Source organism: Monodelphis domestica, chromosome 1, assembly GCF_027887165.1.
Source record: "Monodelphis domestica isolate mMonDom1 chromosome 1, mMonDom1.pri, whole genome shotgun sequence".
Lineage (NCBI taxonomy): Eukaryota > Metazoa > Chordata > Mammalia > Didelphimorphia > Didelphidae > Monodelphis > Monodelphis domestica.
The window spans coordinates 542,619,230-542,644,904 of NC_077227.1; the positions used below are offsets into that span (position 1 = coordinate 542,619,230).

Consider the following 25,675-nt stretch of genomic DNA (forward strand, 5'->3'; position numbering starts at 1 on the left):
CCTCTTAATTCTTGGCAACTTTTTCTTTCACATTTCCTTTTATGAGCATAGGTTAGAAAAGAGTCATTCTGAGAAGTTGATGTTGTCATATTTGGGAGTGTTTTCTGGCAAAATCTTGAATTTGAGAATTGGGGGCTTGCCTCTTAAAGGGAGATGAATTCCTTTGAATATATTATTCCAGGGAGAAGAGCACCATCAACTAATGGATCCTGAAGGACCAAAGGACTGGAGGACTTAGGTAATTTACACAACTGGCTATGAGGGCTGGAGGTTTTTAACCCTCCATGATAACTGTTATGACTTTTTCAGATGGTTCAAGATCAAGGTGAATGAAGACTATCTGATTAGCAGTCCCACAGAGTCTTTATCTTCCATGGCAGTATAATGGTCTATTTGAATGTTTTACGTTTCCTGTATTTGTTCAAGTGTGCCTGTGAATCCTTTTTCTCTTTAGCATTTTTTTGTGGTGGGTGAAATGAAAAGCTGTTCTCTATCTGAACAAGAGGATCAAGATTTGGAGTTAGGAGTGGCCATGTAGTTCAGCACCTTCATTTTAGAGATGAGGAACCTGAGCCACAGAGTGATTAGTACACTGTCTGGCACATAGTAGGCACTTAAATAATTACTGATTTGTTGTTATTGTTATTCAGTCATTTTCAGTCCAACTCTTTATGATCCCATTATTATTTTTTTGGCAGAGACATAGCACTTGTTTGCCATTTACTTCTCCAGATTACTTTACTTTAAGTGACTTGCCCAGGGTCACATCACTAGTATCTGAAACTGAATTTAAACTCAGGAAGAGGAGTTCAAGATGAGCCTGGCACTCTATCCATTTTATCACCTAGCTGCTCCCCCCCAATTTATTGATTATTAATTATTATTGACTATTGATTAGCCCAAGGTTATATAGCTAATAAGAGACTGAGCCAGTATTTTTACTCAACTTTTCTTTCAAACTTAGTGCTAGGTTGCAACATATTGTACAGTGAATACATTTGTAGAAGGGGACCCTGTTACCTTCATATACGGAGGCCCTAGAGAGAAGTCAAACTTTTATATTTTTAAAAGAGATTCCTCTGAAGTTACATTCTAGGTTGGAGATGGTCAAATAAGGAAACTGGCCTTTCTGGGATCAGACTTCCATTTGAGCCTTGTAAAGAGACTCTGGGCTGAACTTGAGGGTGTCTTAAACTTCTTCTCTTCCTTGTGGATTTTTTTCCTACGTTTGTTCTGTGACTTCTGCTCTTTTCTTGTGAGTTTTGTGAGGGCATAGAATATATTTTGTCACTTTTTGTGTCTTCATTACTTCACACAGTGACTGCCACATAAGGACTTAAAAAATGTTGATTGATTGATTGGCTATACTTACTCAGATGTTCCAAAGTCAATACAAATTCCATAGTGGCCCCAAGTCAATCCCATATCTTTGAAGGCTGCCAGTCTTTCATACCTGGGTTGTCCCCTGTGCCAGAGGGGAAAAGTTGAATAAATAAACAAAAACAAATAAACAAGGGAATGTATGAACAAATGAAGATTCCCTTATTTCTCCATGAGAAATAAGAAGGGGAAAAACCTGGGAATTACATGTGTAGACATGATATGGAGCAACTAGGTGATACAGTGATACAGCTGGGCCTGGAATCAGAAGGATCTGAGTTGAAATCTTGCCTCAAATACTCACTAACTATATGACCCTGGACAAGTCATTTAATCTTGTTCACCTCAGTTTCCTCTTCTGTAAAATGACTTTGAGAAGGAAATGGTAAACCACTCTATCATCTTGCCAAGAAAACACACAAGAATCAGACATGACTACTCAACAAGACACAAAAACATGATATGGTATTTATAAAGTTTACATATATCCTTTTGATCACTTTTTTTTGCTTTAGATGTGTTGTGATTTTAACACCCTCAAATATATTACTAGGATCAGAGTAGTTGCTCTGTAAATAAATTTTTTTTAATGGAAAAGAGGAGACTGGAACTCAGGGTAAAATTGCATTAATAAAACTTATTCCCAGGGGTAGAGTAGAGAGAGGACTGGATTTGGAGTTTGAGAAACAGGGTTTGTATTCCAGTTTTGTTATTTGTTACTAGTAAGACTTTGAGTAAGGCAGCCTCTTGGACCTCTTATATAAAATGAGGGAGTTGGACTGGATAACCTCCAAGGTCCCTTCTAGCTCTCCATCTATGATGCTGTGTTCTCTCTCTCCCCCCACAAAATTGGGTAAAGGAATCCTTTTTGATATAGGGGCTGGACTGTGAGTTTCAGTAATACAGGGATAATACTTATCAGAGATGCTGTTATTGTTATTAATCATCATCACCATGATTATTATTTTGGACCTGTGATTTCATTGCTCTAGAGAACTCTTAATAAGGAATTACCTCTACTAATGCTGGTCAGAACTTCCTTCAAGTTCTAAAATTCTATGATCTTTCTGATACAAATGCAAATCTAAAATAGGACCAGGAAGAATATGGCCAGAGCCCCTTTATAGAGCATGACAAGGAGCTGGGTTTGGGGTGGCCTTCTTCTCTATGAAGCACCGGCGTGGCTACATCTGGAATACTCTGTTCAGGGCACCTAAGAACCAGAAAAAGCTGTTGACAGATTTGAGCCTGGAGAAGAGGAAACGAAGGGCCTGGAGAGATTGATTTATGAGGTAAGATTAAAGCTGCTAAATGCATACAGCTTGCTTAGAGGACCTCAAAGAAAGAGCATGATAATATGCTGGAAAAAATTTTGAAAATGTATAGCATTAGGACAGAGACAAATTATGTTTCCTAGTGCAGTGGGGTATAATTAGGAGAAGAGTGAATTGTAAGTGCAGAAGGATGAGTAGTATTACAGTTGAGGTCAATGGAAAGGGCACTGGTTTACCTATCTGGAGATCTGGGATGGAATTCTAGTTTTCTTACTGACTAGCCAGGCCTTTTTGGGTAAATTATTACTCATCTCTGAACTCCAGTTTTCTTATCTGTAAAGGCAAAGCATTATACTAGATCAAGAATTTTTATACTAAGGTCCAATAACTTTTTTAAAAAAAGCTTTACCTTCTTTCTTAGAATTGAGTCAAAGTATGGTTTCAAGGAAGAATGGTAAAAGCTAGGCAACTGGAGTTAAATGACATAGCTAGGAAGTATCTAAAACCAGGAACACCCATCTCTTTGCCTGATGTTCTATCTACTGATTCACCTAGCTACCTCCCCCTATAATTTGTCTTTAAATATTTTGATTACAACAAAAATGTAATTAATTTCCCTTGAATTTTATTTTATACATTTAAAAACCTTATTCTGAAAAGGAGGCCATTGGATTCACCAGACTGTGAAAGCAGGTCTATGACACAAAAAAGGATAAGAACTCTTGACCTATATGATCTCTAAGGTTCATTCCCAGGGGCATGCTCTATAGATAAAAGTGTTCAATTTTCAATTTGAGCATTTGAACCTCAGAATTCAGCAAATGCTACAAATCATGGCTTGATTTATTGTTTTGTTGATTGGGCAGACATAAGAAAGTGATAGAGAAAATCTGAATAATACAGATTATACTTAAAAGTGTCATATATACACATCTATCTGTCTATATAAACATGCTTACTATGTATATATCTACATAGGTATGTGTATATATGCCTATCCTTATATATGAATATGTGAATATATATGTAAAGAGAGAAAGGTCATGATAATCATAATGATAATTATGAAATATGAACATTTATTTATGGAGTTCAGTCAATGACAGAGATATTTAATATGGATATTCTCTTGTCCAGACACCTCTTCCTCATCTTCCAAAATCCTGAATGTCTCAGTTCTGTGAAAACTTCTTTCATGATAGGGGAGGGTAATTAATTTTACAGATAAGGAAAGCAGTCTCAGAATGCCAAAGTGATCTGACCAAAGGGGAATGGCTAGATAGTAGGAAATCTTGAATTCAACCCCAGGTCTCCAGATATTTATGCCAGTGTCTTTTCAATTGGACTGAACTTCCACTTCCACTTCCCTCATTGTAGGGAGGAAAGATAATTGTAAAAACAAGGAGGAGATAAATAAGATCCTTCTGCTCTATTTTAAAATGAGGGAATAGGACTAATCAGGTCCCTTGTAGCTTTGATACACTGTGATCCTTATCTAATCTGAACCTATATTTGTCACCACTTGTACTACTTGAAACAGGAGATCTGGGTTCAAGTCCTGAACCTATTATTAACTTCATTTGTGATCTTGGGCAAATTGCTTTTTCTCTCTGAGTTTGATTTCTTCTCTGTTAAGGGTGAGAGTAATATTTCATGATCTTGAAGATCCCTTTTTGCTTTGACATTGTCAACTACTCACAACCTTGATGGCATTGGGAAAGTGGCTTCATTTCTTCTTCAGTGAAATTAGTGAGTTGGATACTGATAAATGTAATACAAATAAGAGCATGAGATGTCTTTGAGACCCAAATAATCTCTGATTCTGTGATATGGAAAAAGTTTTTGATGTGCTTCACATGTTTTTGGTTTGTCCCAAAGAATCTTTAAAATTGCCTAAATGGACCATACATTATCTTCTCTTCTTCTTATAGTATCCATACCACCCATTTTATATTATTCTCTATTGAATGGAAAGTGATAAGCATTTTGGTGTGGTGGAAAGCTTCCTGGATTTTGCATCAGATGACCTGTGGTTCATTTGCTCAGACACATATGACTTTTTGTAAAACCATTTGGTTTTTTTTTTGGCAAAGATCCTAGAGTGGTTTGCCATTTCCTTTTTTAGATCATTTTTCAGATGAAGAAACTGAGTCAAACAGGGTTAAGTGCCTTGCCCAGAGTCACACAACTAGTAGGTATATGAGGATGGATTTGAACTCAGGTCTTCCTGACTCCACTGAGATGCTCTATTCATTGTGCCACCTAGCTACCTCTGGATTTAAATATAGGCAATACTATTTGTTGTGCAACTTTACACAAATGACTCCTGTCCGGTGTACCTTAGGTTCTTCCTCTATAAAATAAGGATCATCAGTCTTAAAGGTCCTTTTCAGTTCTCAGTCCTACAATTGCCCTCATGGCAAGAGGCTAACTATTCTAAAATATAGGAAATTCTTAACTTAAAAATGAGTACTGGTCCATGTACAAATCACTTTTATAGAAGTTGAAAATAATTTTCTCATAGATACATCCATCCATAGGGCCATAATAATTTGAGCTTTTGTAAGCTTCTTATATATGTATAATTAATTACATTATAAAATAATTACTTATCATGAACATATGTAATATCTGTAGTTTTATATTCCTATATATTTATATTATAGAGGCCATAGAGTTCAATCTCTTTCATGTATGAGGAAACTAAAGCATAGAGATGAATTGGTTTGCCCAAGGTCACATCAATAGTAAATATTAGAACTAGGATTTAACCCAATTTTTACAGCCATAAATCTGGTAGTCTTTGAGAGTCTATTGTTTGATGGGAATAAGGAATACTAGAAAAAAATAATAAAGAAAACCACTTAGAAGAATCCATAGGAATCATCTCCTACATTCCCCTCATTTACAGAGAAGGAAACAGATCCTCCGGTAGTAACACTGATTTGGTCATGGTTAGCCATCTAAAAATTATCAGAGATGGAACCAGAACCAAAGTTCTCTTTTTCTGAATTCATTGTTATTTTCATGGCAGCATGGCACATCCCTGAGTAGCTCTTTATCTCTCTGTTAGTTGAGCTTATATTGACATAATCTTGGGTGGGGTAGGTTTTTTTCTTCAATAAAGCATTAATTTTATTGATTTAAATATCATACAGACACATGCTACCACAGACATGAAATAAGTTTTTCAGCTTTGGAAGTTTAATTTTCACCAGATTTTTTTCTTTCTTGTTAGAATCTCTTTCCCAGACATCCTCCTTTTATTAGTACATATTCCATAATGAAAAGAAAATGTCATATGCTTATGATAACCGCAGTCTGTCTGCATATTTTATTTTGGCCCCCTGGCCCCTTTGTTTAGATTGAAGGGGTTTCTAATAAGCAGTGTTTGACAGGAATGTTTGGAGGCATAAGTCCAGCTTATTGCCTCTATTAAAGTGGTCTATGTGTTGTTACCCCTTCTTATATGTAAAACAGTTCAGGCACTTTCCTTGAGAATGATGAAATTTTCAGAGGAAGAATGATGAAGATGTCTTTGTTCAGCTGCCTCTGGCAGATCACAGAATCTCTGATGTGAAAAGGGAGCTCAGAGACCACTCCAGCCTGTTCCTGGACAGGGATCCTTGCCATGACAACCAGACCAGGGTCTTCATCCTCTATTTGAAGAACTCTAATAATGGAGAACACTTTACTTTCAGAGACAAACCCATTCCACCTTTGGCTAGTTCAGATAGAAGGTTTTTTCCTTATTCAGAGTCCCAATCTGCCTCACTGACTTTTACTTAACCTCCTAGTTCCTCTTTATAGTCTCAAAGAGTAAATTAGTCAGTCAACAAGCATAATAAACTCCCCAATTACTTGTGCCAGCAAATGAACTAAGACCTAGAGATACAAAGACCACCACAAAACAATCCCTGCCCTCAAGGCATTCACATTCTAATGGATGAGACAATATGGAAACAATTATGTACATGGAAGATACATGGAGGACAAATGGGAGATGATCTCAGAGCATTTCTAATCCATCTTTCTTAAAACAGGCTATATGACAGCTAGCATGTCCTAACTAAATACTTGCCCCCTTTCTCCTAGCTAAACATTTCTAGGTCTATTAATCAGTCCTCATCGGGAACAATCTCTAGTACTCTCTTCATCCTAGTTACCTTCTAGCCCTCTTACCATCTTGGTTACTATCAAGTTTTCTCTTGATTCTGATTGCCTACCTATGAATCTTCCCTGTAAAACCAAAGTTGTTGATACTCTTAAAATAAAATGTCATTGAAGCAATCAACACACATTTATTAAGTTGTTTTTATCTGCCATACACTGTGCTAGCTATTTAAGACTGAATATAATACTCTCAATGAGGTTTCCCCACAGAGAGAAAAGCAAGAATAACACCTTCCTTGCTCTGATCTCTAAGCTTTTTTAATTTTTTTTGAGATGTCCATTCTTATCTAAAAGAGAAGATGCAATGAAAGTGGACACAAACTAATGAGAGCCCTATCAAGGTGAGCATGTATGTGTGCTCTGCCTGATGAATCCCAATGCATGGTCTGCTGAACATATATGGATATGCTACGATGGTTCCTCGTCTGCTTACTGTATGTCCAAGAGGTCAGACTAAGGACCTGGAACTGCTCATGTGTGCAAGAGTTTCCAGTGACACCATTTCTTTTGATTTCCTCCCTGGTTGAGGGGAAGATGAGCCAGCCTTATTCTGGGAATCAGGCTTTACTTTATAAGTGTAAATTGAAATAAGGATATTGGGAAGAAAAGGCTTCATTAATGTCAAACATCACATCTCTGTGTTCTTTAAAAGGAAGAAGAAAGGAAAATACCTGGGTGCCAGGTCATTTTTATGATTCAGGTTCATAAGTCAGAATCCACAAAGGGAATGCCATGGGTAGATGGGGTGATGTTAGTGAAGTTCTAAATGCTGCATTACTCTTGTATCTGTGTGGTTGCCAGAGATGATTCCATGCATGACACCTATTTCCTTTTTGAAAAAGAATTCAATATATTTCAAGCTTTCAAGTGAAGAATGCAAAAATGGGCCATATATCAAGGTGAAAGGTTTCTGTCGACTAAAGGCACTTCCATTTTTATTGCAGTCCTGGTTTGTCTTTTCTTTCTTTTTTTTTTCTGGTAAACTTTTTTTCTGTCACAAGCTGCTGCATGAATGTATTTATAGTTCGGTTGCATTTAACTATGTTAATTTGTACTGATCTGTGGCAGATTTATGTGATCATAGATTCCTCATGTCACTGCTGTATTATTTATATTTCTATAAATTAAGGCCATTATTATCAAAGATGGCTCCTGACAATAGAACAGTGTGTTGGAAATAGCATTTAATATTTCCCAGGACCTAATGGGTACTCTGAGGATCACATCATGATGCAAGGGAAGGATTCAATGTCTTTGCAGGAAAAAGTCTGCCTTGAATAATAATAATAATAATAATAATAATAATAATAATAATAATAATGTTGCTAATGGAACACTCAAATTCCAGGACTATTTGTAGAAGGTTTTTAATCTTCCAAAATAATAGCATTGGCAATAAATAGATGAGAGACGTAATACATGACTGATGACATGGACAAACCTGGCTTAGAGCTGCTCCCACTGCATGTAATTAGCCTCTGAAACAGATTCATATCATGCATTTTAAATCTTCCTTTTATCTCTGCAGTGAAGTGCGGATGGCCTCCAACAACTGATTTTCAGCAAGTGTTTTATGATAGATGCAATCCATCAGAAATTTTATCTCCGGAATCAAGAAAGCATTCAGACCTAACAGGTGACTTTATTCATTCAATGAAAGCAGTAGACTTTTAACAAACATCTACTGAGTAACTGCAATGTGCAAATCCCCATGCCGGGCGCTCCTGCTTCCTTTGCTCCTAGGTCTTCTTGACTATTGTATTCAAGTCTGCAAGCTAAGCATTATGTATCAAATAGTATATTCTTGGATCTAATGTTTAGATTTCAGGGCAGGAGAGAGCAAAGTCTGGTACAGTGGAAAGATCACCAAATGAACCCAGAGATCCAGGGTTCAAATATTACTTCAGGGTCAACCTATGGAAATTATTTTTTGTTTTCCTATTTTTAATTTGGGGAATGGGAGTATTGTCCTAAGATTACTTCTGGCTCCAAGTCTAGCATCCTATGACCTGAAGAAATTTCTTATTCCAAATGTCAGCATGTAATAAGCACTAGGATTGCAAAATAGGCAGAAATACAATCTCTATCCTCAAGTAACTGAGAAGACAACCAACAATGATATACATACAAGATATATTCATGAATAAATATATAGAGATTATATCTAGTGTGCATATACATATATATGTGAAAGGAAGGGAATCTCAGAAGAACGACACTAGTAGAAGAGACGGCTGAGTAAGGTTTTTTATAGGAGTTGGGTCTTGAAGCAAGTCAAGAAGCAGAGGGGAGAAAAGAGGCATTGCCAGACATTGTTGACATGCAATGGAAAGACAGGAATTGGGAGTTAGAGTATTGCATGAACAGCAAGAGGACCAGTTCCATTGAATTGTAGAATATGGGGAAAGGAGCAAGATGCAAGAATACTGGAAAGATAGGTAGGGTCATGTGGGAAAGGAATTTAAAAGCCAAACAGAGGATCTTACATTTGATCTTAGAAATAATAGGTAGTCACTAGAGTTTATCCAGTGGAGGAAGGGGCCATATGATCAGACCTATGCTTTAGGAAAGTCAATTTGGCAACTAAGTAAAAGGCAAACTGAAATGGGGGACGACTTGCAAAAGAAAGATAAACCAGAAAGCTATTTCAACAACCTTTATGTGAGGTGATAAGGGTCACAACTAAGGTAGAACTATGTGAACAAAAAGAAGACAATTTATTTATTTTTTATTTGTGTTAAACCCTTACCTTCTGTTTTGGAGTCAATACTGTGTATTGGCTCCAAGGCAGAAGAGTGGTAAGGGCTAGGCAATGGGGGTCAAGTGACTTGCCCAGGGTCACACAGCTGGAAAGTGTCTGAGGCCAGATTTGAACCTAGGACTTCCTGTCTCTAGGCCTGACTCTCAATCCACTGAGCTACCCAGCTGCCCCCAAAAGAAGAGAATTTAAATGAGAGAACCCATGAAGGTAAAAATGACCAGGCTTGGCAAAAGATTGGATATGTGAGTGATGACACTGAGGTTGAGAGCCTTGATGACTAAAATGGTACCCCTCAATAGAAAAGGGGTACTTAGAAAGTGGAGAGGGTTTAGAGAAATCATGAATTTTATTTTGGACATGTTAGATTTAAAAAAAAAATTCCCATATTTGTTATGTTGTGGACTTTTGGTATGGAGAGGGGGAAAGAGAGGAGACCCCCCTTCTCAGAGTGGGGATCGGGGGAGACAGCAGATATAACGGGTTGGCTCAGAGAGAGGAGCAGGGGTTTGAAGATTTTCCCCCTTCTGCCTTCCCTCCTTAGCTAAAGCCACTCTCCCCAATTCTCTCTTGTCCCCCCTTCACAACTCAAGACCAAAGGTTCTTCCCTTGATCTGTTCACTCACACTTAGCTTGGAGAACAGATTTAATGTCAACTCAATCAGGTAATACAAAAAGAAATAATGGTCAGGGAAGAATGGGAAAAGGAATGTGGGAAAAGGGGGTCCCTGTCTCTACCTAAACCCTTTTCATCTCTCCTCGAGTTGGAGGGGAACTCAGGCCTGGCAGCTTGAACCCCCCAACAGAAAGTCAGGTTGACTCACCCCTGGGCAACAGGAACTGAGGTAAACTCTGCTCAGGTTTCTCTTCAGAAAGTCCCTTCTATTGGAAAGTGTTGGGTGGAAAGATTTCCAGTCACCAGCAGGAAAAATGGATAACCCTCAGGATAAAGTCTTTATCCACCTTCTCTCTTCAGTGTCTCAAGACCGAGAGAGTCACTGTTCTCTCAGCCAGAGTCTACCTCCTTCTCCGGAAACCACTCCTGGGGCCCCTCCCCCATTGAAGTGATCAATTTCACATACTCTAAGGCCTGGCACTTTTTCCTAGTGTCAGCCTCTGTCACAAAACAAATTAAAAAAAGAAAAAAAAATGGTCTGCTTTGATTTTCATTCAGATTCCATCAGTTCTTTCCCTGGATGTGAATAGCATTTCTCATTGTAATTCCATTGGGATTATTTTGGATCATTGTATTTCTAAGAATAGTTAAGTCACTCAGTTTTTCATGGTACATTATTATTATTGTGTCCTTGTATATTCTCCTGGTTCTATTTGCTTCACTTTGTATCAGTTAATAAAATGTTTTCCAGGTTTTCCTGAAATCGTCCTGCTCATCATTTCTTATAGTATAATAATATTCAATTATAACCTTATACCACAACTTTTTCAGTCATTCCCCAGTTGATAGGCATCCCCTCAGTTTTAAATTCTTTGCCATCACAAATAGTCACTATAAATATTTTTATACAAATGGATCCTTTCCTCCCTTTTTTATCTCTTTGGAATATAGATCTAGTAGTGGTATTAATGGGTCAAGAAGTAAGTACAATTTTATAGCCTTTTGTGCATAATTCTAAATTGTTTCCCAGAACGGTACGATCAGTTCACAACCCTACCAATAGTATATTGGTGTCCTACTTTCCCCACATCCCCTGCAAAATTTATTATTTTTTCTCTTCTATCATATTATCCAATCTTATATGTATTAGGTGCTACTTCAGAGATGTTTTAGTTCATCTTTACCTGATCAATAGAGATTTAGAACATTTTTTCACATTACTATAGGTGGCTTTGATTTCTACATCTGAAAATGGCCTATTCATATCCTCTGACCATTTATCAACTGGAGAATGGATCTTATTTTCTAAATTTGACTCTATTCTCTACATACTTGAAAAATGAAGCCTTTATCAGAGAAACTTACAAACTATTTCCCCCCAATTTCTTACTCTTCTTCCAATTTTGCCTGCTTATTTTTGTTTGTGTAGGTACTTTTAAATTTTCATGTAATCAAAAGTAATCTATTTTACTTCCCATGAATCTCTCTATTACTTGTTTGGTTATAAACTCTTTTCTTATCCATAAAACTGACAGATAAAACTTTCCCATGCTCCCTTAATTTAATTATACCATTATTTGTCATGCTAAAAAATTAATATCTACCTAGAAAGTAGGTATATGTACCAGGAAGAGTACTGTGTATTCTATCAATCTTTTTCCTTTTTTGGTATGTGTATGTGTAGGAGGAGTACTAATTTTACCAACTAGATGCAGATCAATCACTCATCTTCAACTTACCAAGAGTCTCCTGTGATACAAAGAGCTTAAGTGACTTGCCCATTGTCACAAAGTTAGTTGTACCAGAGGGTGGAATTTCAACTTAGAAACTTAGAGGCAGAAATTCAATTTGGAGTCAGATCTTCTAGACTCCAAGGCAGGTCAGCTATCCAATATGCCATGTCATCTCTCTTTGGGAATCTTGGTACTATAATAATAATATTATTAACAAAAACAATTTAAAATCATATAGTTCTTAAACTTTTGTAAAGATCTTTATATAGATTATTTAATTTGAATCTAAGGTATCAAAATTATTTTATTTATTTCTCAGATGAAAATAGTGAGACTAAATCAGAGGGCAAAATAGCATGGATAGGGTCACACAGCTGTAGAGACTGCCATTGTTATCATTGTCATTGTCTAGTGGAGCTTAATATCAAGAACTCTATAACAAGAGAACAAACTTTTTTTCCCAAGGGTATTCAGCTAACATGAATATTGGGATATAATGGTATAATGTGGTAAAATGGAAAGAACAAAGAGTTGGGAGTCAGAAGTCTAACTCCAGATGCTATTTCTAGAAGATACTTTCTGTGAGATTATGGCCAAGCCACTGAATGGCCATTTGAATGGCCAATTATGGCCAAACCACTCTGTGCTACATGGATGTCTTCTGAAAAATATAAGGTTAGGAATATATTATTATTTAAGTGTATTTTAGTTATAAAGACAATAATCCTCTGGGAATTGGTATCAAAGTCAGTGTGGAAGCCAATAAACATTTATTAAGGTCCTGCTATGTTTCAGATACTGTACTAAGTGCTGATGATCCAAATATAAGTATAATAAAACACAGTCCTTGCCCTCATGAGATTCACAGTCTAATAGAAGACAACACATAGAAGGAAGCTGAAACAGTCAGGAAGTGGGGACAGGGAATAGAATGAGGGTTAGTAAATAAGTAGAGTGTCAAATTCACCAAAGTATTCTCCATCCTTTCCTTGAACATTTCTCAATATAGGGAGTTCAAATATTTCATGTAATAGTTTATTGTATCTTCATACAATAATTTGCTAGAAAGCACTTTACATGCCAGGTAGATCTTAGAAGAGACTAATCTTTCTGCTGGATCAGACACAGGCCCAGAGTTGGGAGATGAGATATTGAGTTGGAGAAGTTTCATTGAAGTTTGAAGGGTATTGTCTTTGTCCACCCTTCAGTAATATGACTGACTTCTATACAACACTGGTGGTAGAAGGTAGTGCCATCCTTCCCCAGTCATACTTAATTGTTTCTTTCAATTTCTATGGCCCCTTGGCATCTTTTAAATTTGGTACTGTCTAAAATGTAGCCTTATTTGCCCTTTCCGGTTAAGGATCTGTTTCTTATTTTCTAACTTGAATTAAATAACACAATTTGGAGTGAAGAAGAATGGGTTCAAATCCTATCTTGATTACCTGTTAGTTATGTGACCCTGGGCAAATGACATGACCTTCCAAATATTAGTTATAAGGTCTGTGAATTGGGGAAGAATAATAACTAACTCAGCATTTTTGAGAGGCTTAAATGAAATAAAGTATTAAAAATTCTTTAAAGATCCTAAAGGGGTTATAAAGCCATACTATTTGACCCAGCAATACTATTACTCCTATTGCTACTTGATCTATATTCTGAAGAGTTCAAAGGAAATGGAAAAGGACAATGGGTACAAAAACATTTATAGCAGCTCTTTTTGTGGTGGCAAAGAATTGAAATCTGAGCAGATGCCTATCAATTGGGGAATGTCTGAATAAGTTGTTATAAAGATTGTGATGGAAAACTATGTTGCTGTGAGAAATAATGAAGAGAATGATTTCAGAAAAAAACCTGGAAAGTATTAGATGAACTGATGAAAAAAGAAGTCAGAGAACAATTTATGTAGTAATGATAATATTCTAACAACAACCAATTGTGAAACATTTAACAATGCTGATCAATATAGTGATACATGGCAATTCTAAAGGATTCATGATGGAAAATGTTAACCACATCTAGACAGAGAAATGAACTCTGAGTAAAGTTTGAACATATTTTTTTCACTCTATTTTTCTTGCTTCCTGTATTTCAGTATGGAAATATTTTGCATGGCTTCATATGTATAATGGGTATTATATATTATGATTTCTCCTTGGGTAAGAGAGAAGAGCAAGGAGGGAGAAAATTTGGAGATGAAAAGAAAAATTAAAAATAAGAAAAGAAAAAAAACTTTAAAGGGCTATACAAATGTCAGTTAAAAGCATTAAATCTAGTGATAGTTGAAGGAAATTATAGTAGTCAGAGGATAGTATGGTCAGAATTCCCAGGCCATTTAGTATACTCCTATTAAAACTACTGTTATTTTCCTGATCTTTGCAGGGAAAGATCTCTTTTTCCACACATTATAAAATTTCATCCCCTACTGTACTTTAGGTCATGGTGTGAGCACTTGGGAGATAAATGAGAGCTTAGGTAATAAAGGTTAGAACAAAATGTATGAAGATATCTTAGGGTTTTCATTTAAGTGTCAAGGATAAGGGGTATGATGAATCAGAAGTTAAAGGGTCACTCACCATTTTTTAATATGATCCAAAGCCCCTAAAGAAACATCATCATTCTGTGAATGATTCAGCACAAAGACCTACTCTTAAGAGTTCTTGCGGCCTTGAAGTTATAGGAATGCTCATGCCTCAGGGATCCTTGTAGGTTAAGTGAAAATATAGGGACATTTTGTTAGTGAAGACAAACCTGAAGGCCTGCACTTGTCTTGGTTAAATAATTTGTCTTTCAAAGAAAGGGAAGAAAGAAAGGAAGGAAGGAAAGAAGGAAGGAAGGAAGAAAAATAAAAAAGGGAGAAAGAAAGAAAGAAAAAGAAAGGAAGGAAGGAAGGAAAAAGAGAGGGAGGGAGAGAAGAAAGAAGAAAGAAAAAAAGAAAGAAGATAGGAAAGAAGCAGGGGAAGATAATTTGGGATTAATTTCTTTGTTCTTATCAAGGCAAGGTTAATCAGATTCAGACACAAATAAGAATTCAAGTATTATATGTGGTTATAGGACTTAAATGTATTATATTTATTAAAAATCAGTTGAAAAGCATGTATAACATTTGTTTAAGGTTTACTATATGTGCACTTTGCTAAGCACTAGGGATACAAAGGACAAAAATGAAATTCCTGCCTTCAAGGCACTCACATTCTCATGGGGAGACAAAATATGAACTACCACATACCTATACAGTATTTTCTCTCTCTCTCTCTCTCTCTCTCTCTCTCTCTCTCTCTCTCTCTCTCTCTCTCTCTCTCTCTCTCTCTCTCTCTCTCTCTCTCTCTCTCTCTCTCTCTCTCTCTCTCTCTCTCTCTCTCTCTCTCTCTCTCTCTCTCTCTCTCTCTCTCTCTCTCTCTGTCTCTCTCTCCCTTCCTCCCTCCCTCAAACCCCTATAGTTCTATCTTTACCTATATATAAATATTTCTGTATCTATATGAAGAAACATAGAGACAAAGAATAAAGCACTATAGATACATATTTTATATCTATATGAAGAAAGACACATACAGAAAAAAGACTCAATGAAAGACAGATGAAGAGACAAATGGCCCTGGAGATCCTGAAGTCAAGAATACTTGGTTGGAAGTCTAGCCTCAGACACTTACTAGCTGGGCATTTACTACTTTGCTAACTAGTCAGATTACTTAACCTGGTCTATCTCAGTTTAAAAATTTATAAAAATGTGTACAATAAAAGCAACAACCTGTCTCCAGGGATTTTGTGATGATCCAGTAAGGTAATACTTGTAAAGGGTTTTGTAAATCAAAGAGTTCTATGAATGCTGGCTAATAGTTGGAAAGGTGAAAGATCTGGAGGAGGAGGAAAGCCTTTTCAGAGGGGAGGTTGTAGCTGTGAGGATAGGTGTCACCTCAGGGAGAGAACCAGAAAAGGCTTTCTTCTGCAGAAACTGTGATTTAATCTGAATCTTAAAGTAAACCAAAAGCTAGAGGTAACAAAGGAGAGTATTCTAGATGTGGGAGTAGGTAGGTGAACCATTGAATAGTTATAGAGTTGGGAGTCAGTGTTGTGTTAGAGGAATAGAAAGAAATACAATATCACAGGAAATCAACATTTGTGGGAGAGAATAAAGTTTAAGAACATTGGAAAGATAGGAAGGGGACAGATTGTGAAGGGCTTTATATGCTAAATAGAGGTCTTTATATTTGATCCTGGAGATTATTGAGAGTCAATGAAAATTGAGGAGGTGATATAATCAAACCTATGTCTTAGGGAATTATTTTTCTGGCTGAGTGAAAGATAGAGTGGAGAGAAACTTGGAACAGAGAGACCAACCAGAAGGCTAATGCAATCATTGGCAATTTGCTATATAATTTGAGAGAAGAGAGCATATATAAAGGATGAAGGATGGAATGAAGGTCAGAATGATACAATTTGAAATATATATATATATATATATATATATATATATATATATATATATATATGGATGAGTAGAAGAAAAAGAGTTGAAGATGAAATCAAAGTTTAGGACCTGGGGGGGGCAGGAAGATAGTGGTTCCCTCAACATTAATAAACAAGATTTGAAGAGGAGAAATTTTTTTGGGAAAGATATTTTTTTTTTAGTTTAACATGTTGAAATTAAGATGCCATGTGATCACAAACTGTTAAGAAGAGGAAAGGCTTAATCTGCTCTTCACCTTTATCAGATCCTGGGCTTCTTCTATCATGGTCCAGATCATACTTCCTTTTCCCAAAAATCAATTCCTGATTCTTGTAGATTCATACTGTTTTAAGGCTCAGAATCTAGAGCTAGAATGAACCTTGAAGGCTATGGAATCCAACCCTCTCATTTTAATGAGTAAACTGAGGTCCAGAGAGGATAAGGGGAGGAAAATAAATAGCAAAATGTAGACTCTCTCTTGTTTAAAATCCTGGAGTACAAATAAAATGTTCTGTACTGTTAACCCATTCATTATATGCTGTTAGATTATTTAATAATTTCTTATGTTCAAGGCTTATCTCTCTAACTATGTCATACTCCTTTTTAGTTCTGACTTATGTAGTTATGGAAATAACAAAATAAAAAATGAATGAATGACTAAGTAAATAATAGTTAAGAATTTTATAGAAAGGGGCACTTGGGTGGCTCAGTGGATCAAAAGCCAGGCCTAGAGATTAGAGGTACTTGGTTCAAATCTGGCCTCAGATACTTCCTGTGTGACCCTGGGCAAGTCACTTAATCCCCATTGCCTAGCTTTTACCACTCTTCTGCTTTGGAACCAACACACAGTATTGATTACAAGACAGAAGCTAAGGGTTAAAAAAAAAGTACCCAAACAAGAATTATATAGGAAGTCATGGTTTATTAAAACCTTGTATTCTTACCAGTAAAATGAGGATGATAATAACTGCAGAGGTGGTGATGGTATACTGTATATAGAGAATTCCTTGGAGTCAAGAAAATCCAGGTTCTAGCACTGCCTCTGATAAATACTAGCTATGTCACTATGAATTTAGAAGAATTTAATTTCAAAGGGGTCCAAGCAATTCTCTGACTCTAATAATTGATCTTTATCAATGGAGATTATTTTTGCACTGGAAGTTCCTTGTATAGTTGTAATCCCACATCTGGATGTCTCCTTTCCCAAACAAACAAAATACTTTGCCCTTGACTCTTCCATAGGATTGCTGTGAGCATCAAATTAGGTGAGAATAACAATTGATGTTAAAATATCACTTTAAGATTTTTCAAGGCATTACCTGTGTTGTTGCATTTGATTCCCTACAATAACAATAAGAATAATAGTAACTCATGTTTATATAGCATTTTCAAGTATTTCACTTGATCCTCAAAGGAACTTTGGGAGTCACATGCTATTTTTATCCTTAGTTTATAGATAAGAAAACTGAGGAAGATAAAGTTTAAGTGATTTCCTATTGACTAGGGAGAAGATAGATCCATCTTCCATCTAGTGTCTGGGCATCTACAGATTGGTGAGTTGTTTCCACTTGGTTGTTTCCATCTTTGAATGAATGTCAATTTTTGCATGTGCTTTTACATAAATATATATGTTTCTGTTTTCCCCTTTGATATTCAAATAAAATGGCGCTCCCCCTCATAAGTAGGATATTCTATTCATTTATTTGCTTTCAATTTCAAAGAAAACTGGCATTGTTCACTTCATTAAAGAGAGCTGAGGAAGGGGTCTGGCCTATAAACACCTTTTAACATGTGTTTCTTGTCTATTATCTTATTGACTCAACACTCAGATCTCTTTGCCAGAAATGCCCAATTGTCCCTTTGTCTAAGCACTCGTTTATATTGATCTTAATCTAATTAGTCCCTTCAAAGGATGGTATGTGTCATAATTCATGTCTTGATCTAATTAGCTGCTGTAGCTCAGACAGCATGGATTTGAAATAATAATTGCTACTATGCAAACTTCTCCTTTTGTGTGTGTGTCAGAAGTTGTGTGCTAGATAGAGGCATTTTCAAACATCTGAGATAGTTGACAATGTCAAAGATTTTGGCTAAAGTGGCTCAGAGTCTGACTGAGTGTGTTGATGAACTGGTTTATTCATGTGACACTTACCATTTTTATCCCCTAATACCAGCCCCTTGAATATTCTTCTTACCACTTTGGAGGAGAAAATCATCTCTCTCTGATGTTCTGCTTTTCCCAACAATGAATCGCAAATGTCAGAATTCTAGGGTTTTTTGATTTTGTGAACACACACTAGCCGAGGGACTTAGTTTTTTTGTTGGCTCTGTATTCTAAGAATTAGTTATGACTACCAGAAAAAATAAAACAAAACAAAACAAGCAGTTGGGGAGATTTGGACAATTGGATTAACTTCTACTTACTAACTATAGGATCTCAAGTAAGTCCACTCCTTTCTCTGAACCTCAATTTCCTTCTCCGTAAAAATAACAAGATTTAAACTGAATGTTCTCTCAGACCACTTTTATCTAGGATCATAGAAAAACTCTAGGTTGAAATAAGGAGATGTAGGACTGAGTCATTCTTTGCTCTCTTAATATTTTGTGCTCATGAGCAATTCAGGATTTTAGACCTTTGAAGAATATTCTGGTTCAACAATTTCACTTCATAGATAAGAAATTAAGGGCTAATAAAGTTCGAAGATCATACAGATAAGGAACATTGAAGCTTCCAGGTCTCTGAATCTGACATTTTCCTCCCTATCAGATTCACATTGCTTTTTCATTTCAATGTTTTCATCTATAAAATAGGAAAATAATATTTCCTCACGGACCTTATAACAATGTTATGAGTAAGGTACTTAAAAAGAACAAAGAATTAAAAACATTATAATTTGAATGCCCTAGAAAAATGAGTTATTAATAACAATAATAAGAATAATACCATTTGGTGGACTAGGCTAATTTTGTCATATCTTTCTGTTATGGATTTTGCTATGGGGCACTGGAATAAATCATCTCTGATCCTTTATAATTCTGATTAATCCTTTAACAGTTTGCCACTCAAGAAAAAAATCTACTCAGCTCTGGTTGTCTTAGTGCCAGCTTAAAACAGCAGGCTTGTGCTTTATTTTATATTTTCCCTTTCAAAGTTTCACTTTGAATTAATAAGTTATTTTCTATTGAATTAAGCCTCTCATCCCCAACTATATCTTTATGCTTAGAGAAGAGTGAGGTCATTCAACATGAACTCTCTTAGTCTTTCTAATCTTTCCTCAAATTCTCAGAATGATTACCAAATTTCTTTCTTTGGTTTCCTATAAAAAAGAGATTCCTTTTCCCTATCTTTGAGATTAGGCAGGTGGTGAAGTAGATAGAACACCCTGATTGGAATCAGGAAGACTTATCTTCCTGAGTTCAAATCTGGCCTCAGATACTTATTTGCTACATGACCCTGACCAAGTCACCTAACCCTATTTTCCTCTGTTTTTTATCTGTAAAATGATCTGGAGAAGAAAATGGCAGACCATTCCAACAAGAAACATCCTATCCTTAAGGTCTGTGTCTTGATTTAATTCCTTTTTTTCCTTCCCTTGGGATCTTACTCTAGAAATCATTTCCTCTGTCATGTGCAATCTATCTTTCCCCATTGGTTCCTTCTCATATAGTTAATCACTAAGCCTTTATTAAATGCTACCTAGGTGCCAAGCTCTGTGTAATGTGTTAGAAGGGTACATAGGAAGGCAAACATAACTCCTGCCCTCAGGAAGTTCACATTCTAATGGGGGAGGTAAGTTGCATATATATATATATATATATATATATATATATATATATATATATATATATATATATATGATTCCACTTTGTTAAAGAGGGGATGCTTACCCTTACAAATCTTGACATACTCCTACAATCCCCCAAATAGCCTACTACTACAATGGCTAGTGAGATGGAAGGAAACACATAGCTCATCTAATCCAGTGTCTACTTTTAGAGTTGTGAAAATGCAGACCCAGAGAAGGTCACATAGGTGACAAATGGCAGAGTTTTAACTCAGGACATGTAACTCCAAGTTCAGAAATTTGGTTTCCATTTTGGGCCTTTGATACCCATTTAGATATCATCCCGACTCTCTTTTAACCTTTGTCATTTGTAAAGATTAAATTAACTCTTCCCTGATTGTGAAAATGAAATTCTCTCCTGATTGTGAAGATTAAATTAATTTCTCTGCCCATTTTTAGATTTAGTCACCTAAACTGTAAACATCCCACTTAATCAGAGAGTGGAGGAGGTCTGTGACCCAAGTGTGTGATAGTGGGTGAGGAATCAGAATCTAACTGACTGCCCCCTGGGTAGTTCTCAGCAAAGCTGCACCTGTAATTGGTAGATGTAAAAATGGAGGAAAACACAGGAAATGATATAAAAGAAAGTGTCTTTAAAAGGGAGCTACAACTTGGCTGATGAAGGATTTGCTGACTGGACCTGAGACCCTGTACTTGGTGAGACTATTCTTAAATCTCTTCCTTTGGACTGAGGTAGTGAGTGAAAACAGCTGATTCCTTTCCTGGATTTTCTGAAGAGACTAGCCTCAGTAGAGACATATCCTCTTGAGCGAGGCTCCCTGCATCCCCAGATTCTCAGCTATGTTAAGTGTGAAATTATGGTTGAGACTGAAAAAAAATGTAAATTTAAGTGGTTGCCAAGGGATATCCCAAATAATAAAATACCCAAGTCAGCTGCCAAATTTTATGGTGATTTAATTACAACAGGAGGAAGAAAATATTAGAGGGAGAGAAAGAGAGGGAGAGAAGGAAAAAAGTTTAACTCAAAACCCGCTGTGGCTCAGGCTGAGCCAAAGCGGGAGTTTAAGGCCCTGGAGAGCCAAGACAGAGAAAGAGGTCAGTCTTTATCACTCACGTGACCAGTCTGAAGGAAAGCTGTCTGTGGGGCTCCTCCAAGCTCGAGCTCCAGAATCGAACTGCCCTCTAGTTCTCTCCACAGGAAGTCACAAGAACTCCAGAGGCTATTCTCTATCTCACTTCCTACATCTCACATGTGCCAATGGTGGCCCAAGCTTGACTTAGGACAGCCCAGAGGTCTGTCCTTTTTTTGCACATGTCCGTTGAAGGCCATTTTATCAGATAATTAAATCTTGAGTTTGGATGCAGACCTTCCTAATCTTGTTAAACTGAGTAGGGTGGAGAATGTAGTTTCCAAGACCTGATTCTGTTATTCCAAGTATCTCCATTGTTATTGATCAGGAAATAGCTAAATCAGATCTTCTAAAGAATGGTCTGAGTAGGGTGGAGTAGTTCTAAAATTCACAGCTACAAGGATTGAGACCTCCCCTGCTAAGAACTAAACTCCCTTGCCTGTTTTTCAGCAAGGGGTCAGAGCAAAATACTTAGTGCTTAGGCTAGATATCTACCCTATCCTCTCTCTCATTTTGTTACTTTAACTCTTTCTATATTTTGTAAATAAATTGTTAAATAAATATCTTTGGAATTAAATAAGTTCCTAGCTACCCTACTTTTGAATAATGCAGTCAAACCTTTTATACACACCCTTTCATTTCTCCCGCTTATACACTGAAATCATAAAATTATTCACACCTAATATGCCTAGCTCTTCATTACAGAATATAAGTTCCTTAAGGGCAGAAATGGTTTCATTTTTTTTCTTTCCATGTCTCCAACTGTATTTATTATCATTTCTAGCCAAATCTATTGTCCTAACTTTGCCATTTCGTGCTTGCAGCTTGACCTAATCTCCCACATTTAAAGTATTAGATTTATCTTTGTCCCTCCCTCTGGAACACACATCATATTTAATTAATTATTAAGTCATGTCTTTTCTACTTCCTTAATATAACTTACATTCATTCCTTCTCTTCTTTTTTCTTCTGTCATTTTACTCATAAAAGCACTTCTCAACTTTTACCTGCACTATTGCAATAGTTTGTTTTAATGGGCTTCCCATGTCCATTTTATAGCATATCTCTTTTATCCATTCTTCTCTCTGCCTCCAAAAGTAATCTTTCTTATTCATAGATGTTACTTTGTCATTTTGTTTAAAAACCTTTCAATTTGTCTTATTACCTTCTAGGTTAAGTTTCATTCCTCTCTGTCTTTTTCTTCTGGTGCAAAACCATTCACAATTTGGCAGCAGCCTTCTTTCCTGTTATTCCCCACCAAAAAAAAAGCCTAGATTGTAGCCAAACATGACTTTATTAATACCCTATGCCTTTGTGGAGATTTTCTCTGTTCTCCTACCTCTAGACTTTTGCTCACACTGGCTGTTGTGCTTGGAATGTATTCCCATCCTATATTTTTTCCAACTTTTAATGTCCAACTCAAATTTCATTTCTTTCAGGAGGAGTTGAAGGCATCAAGGTGTTGCAGTGGATATAATGCTGGAACTGGAGTTAGGAAGACCAGAGTTCAAATTTGACCTAGACACTTACTAGATATGTGACCCTGGGCAAGTTATTTAACTTCTCTCTCTATGCCTCAATTTCCTAATCTATAGCATGGAGATAAAAATAGCACTTCCCATGGTTCTTGAATGGGTTAAAGGAGGTATTTGTAAAGGATTTTGTGTACCTTAAAGCACTATGTAAATGGTAATTTAAAAAAGAAAAGCCTTCTTTTTGGTTATTAGCAACCTTTCCCCTCTCACTTGAGATTTGATTCAGAACTTTATTCTGCATCTATTTTGTCCATCATAAAATATTTTGAAGTACAAATATCTACATTTTTGTCTTCTCTTTTTATGTGCTGAATCTTCCATGAGGAAAGGGATTATATTTTGTTTCTCACCCAATATTTAAGTAGTAAGCAGGACAAATGTTTGCTGAATGAATAAACAAAAGTTTACATGACTGGTAGCCCTTCCACATTAATCATCCTTGGAATATAGTTTATAGTTTAAAAAAGTAAAGTAGAATCTATTCCTAGAAATAATTCCCAGGCATTATCCTTCTGTTACTATGGATAGAGGTTACAGGAATAAGGAAAAACTGTGTTTCTGGCCAAGTAGAGATCTAATAGTTGTTTTTTAACATATTCTATGGCTAGTTCTTTCTAAATAGCATAACACTGAGGTAATATAGAGCTATATCAAGAAGGAAAAGATAACTAAATGTGCGGAAAAAATTCTTAGATCTAATTAATATTGAAAAATAGTACTCTCCATGGTATGTCAGATCTTTATGAGAGTCATACATATATGAATTGAGGACTTTAATAGGGAATAAGTCAGCTTTCACAAAAGGTATTCAATAGTAGACTGCATGTTCAGCATATCAAAATTATCTTAAACATGAAGAGAATATAACATCCCAGTGTTACTTGACTCTGAAAGAGTATTTGATTCAGTAGAACAAAGTGCTACTTTGCAGACTCTTTTACAGCTAGGTGTCTCCCATTCCATAAATCAACATCATTCAATACTGCTTGGAAGATACATCAACAAAACCCTACTCAGTAATCCTCTGATAATAAACATCAGTTGGGGCATAAAACAGGCAGTTGTAACCTTGCCAAAGGAATTCACCACCAAGATAGAAGAGATGTAATACACTGTCTAGACTGAGGAGGGATTGCCCAGGGATGATAGGTTCCTCCAGATACTCCTGTTGTGGATAATATTGTGTTGATTGCATTAAGCCCCAATATGTTGCAGATTCTCCTGGGAGAGGTCTATAATCCTTCAAAGGAATTTCATCTATCTACTCACATAGGATAGACCAAGTGAATGAAAGAATATCTATTGCCCAGATTTCAACATGCATTTGGATGGAGACCCTAGAGACCTGTCCAACAGTGTGTATTAATTTTTAGTGTGTCTATATGTATATGTACAATCATATATATTATTTCTGTGTGTATATGTGTGGGTGAACATGCACAGATCTTTAACAGACAATGCAAATGGGGCAATGTACTGAGCCCAGAGGCTATGGGAAAATAGAGAATAGGATGGATGGCTTTGGAAAACTGAAAGTTTTTTAATTAGCTCCTTGATAGCAAAGGTCCACTTTTTCAATACACATATTTTACTGTTCTTATTTTATGTCAATAGTCAGCAAGATGCAGATTGCGACTGTCTCCAAAGAAATAAAGTAGCATGAAGAAGGCAATGGAGAGGCTAATGATGACTGTTAGTAGACTGTAGCACAGGAGAGACAAAGAACATCAAAGAGGAACAGGAATAAAGGATGTCAGCAAGGGATTGTAAGATAGAAAGAGAAAATAAACTGGCCACGTGGCAATAGCGAAAGATAATAGGTGGACAGCCAGAGCGTTCTACAGCTTCCCTCATGATGTCAGGAGAAAGTAGAGAAATTCATTATAGCATATATGATGGACATTTTATGGTGAGTGTGGAAGGAACATGAAAAAGAAAAAATTCCATAGAAGAGGGAGGAATGGGTGGGTGGCAACCTACACCATGGAGGGAAATGCTGAATGGATCAAATCACAGATCCATTTTAGTACACTGTATGCTATAAAATGATTGTTGCTTTACAGAATTGTCAAAAAGAAAAAAAGGAACATCAGAGGTCACATAGTCTAAACCTCTCATTTTATAGATGAGGATATTGAGGCCATAGAATTTAAAAGACCTATTTCATATCATAAAAGTAGTAAGCATCAGATTTGAGATTTGAACAATGGGATCTGGAATTATACATAATATTTATATATCTTTATATAATATCTATAATATGATACATAACATAAATATTCTGTTTGTAAATCTAATGCTTTTCTCATTGTATCACATTTAGGGAATGAGTCATGGAACAGGTCAATTTTAATAGGGAGGAAAAACAAGAAAGTTGCTCAGTATGGGGAGGGCAAGTCTAGGAGGGATGATGTAAACACATCACATAGTTTGTACTTCATGGTTTAATAAGCACTTTCTGTCTCTAGGAATCCTTTAGAAGAGGTAGTTCAGACATTAATACAGAAGAATAGATGTGGAAATCAATAATTTACCAACAATTTCCTACTAGATGTTCTCCTCTGACATTTTCTGGATATCATGACCCTGATTTGGATACCTTCCCCTTATCCCATCCTTTTCTGCCTCTTCTTGTGTGTTATTTTCACTAGTTAGATGTAAGCTTCTTGAGGGCAAGAATTGGCTTTCACATGGTATATATTTGTTTACTCAGTCTTTAGAACAGTGCACAGCACATCGAAATGCTTAGCAAATGCTTGTTTACTATCAAAAATAAGCTTCTTGACACCAAGACTGTTTTACCCCTCTGCTTCACTTTGTTTC

The 25,675-nt window shown here is 36.3% G+C and overlaps 1 long non-coding RNA gene across 1 annotated transcript; it reads left to right on the forward strand.

Moving 5' to 3' along the window:
- The first annotated feature begins 7,092 nt into the window (after positions 1 to 7,092).
- LOC103099254 (uncharacterized) lies at positions 7,093 to 23,148 on the forward strand. The gene is made up of 5 exons (XR_001626971.2): positions 7,093 to 7,168; positions 8,356 to 8,463; positions 17,831 to 17,934; positions 19,897 to 19,938; positions 22,757 to 23,148. It is a non-coding gene; the product is annotated as an uncharacterized LOC103099254 (long non-coding RNA).
- The last annotated feature ends 2,527 nt before the right edge of the window (positions 23,149 to 25,675 follow it).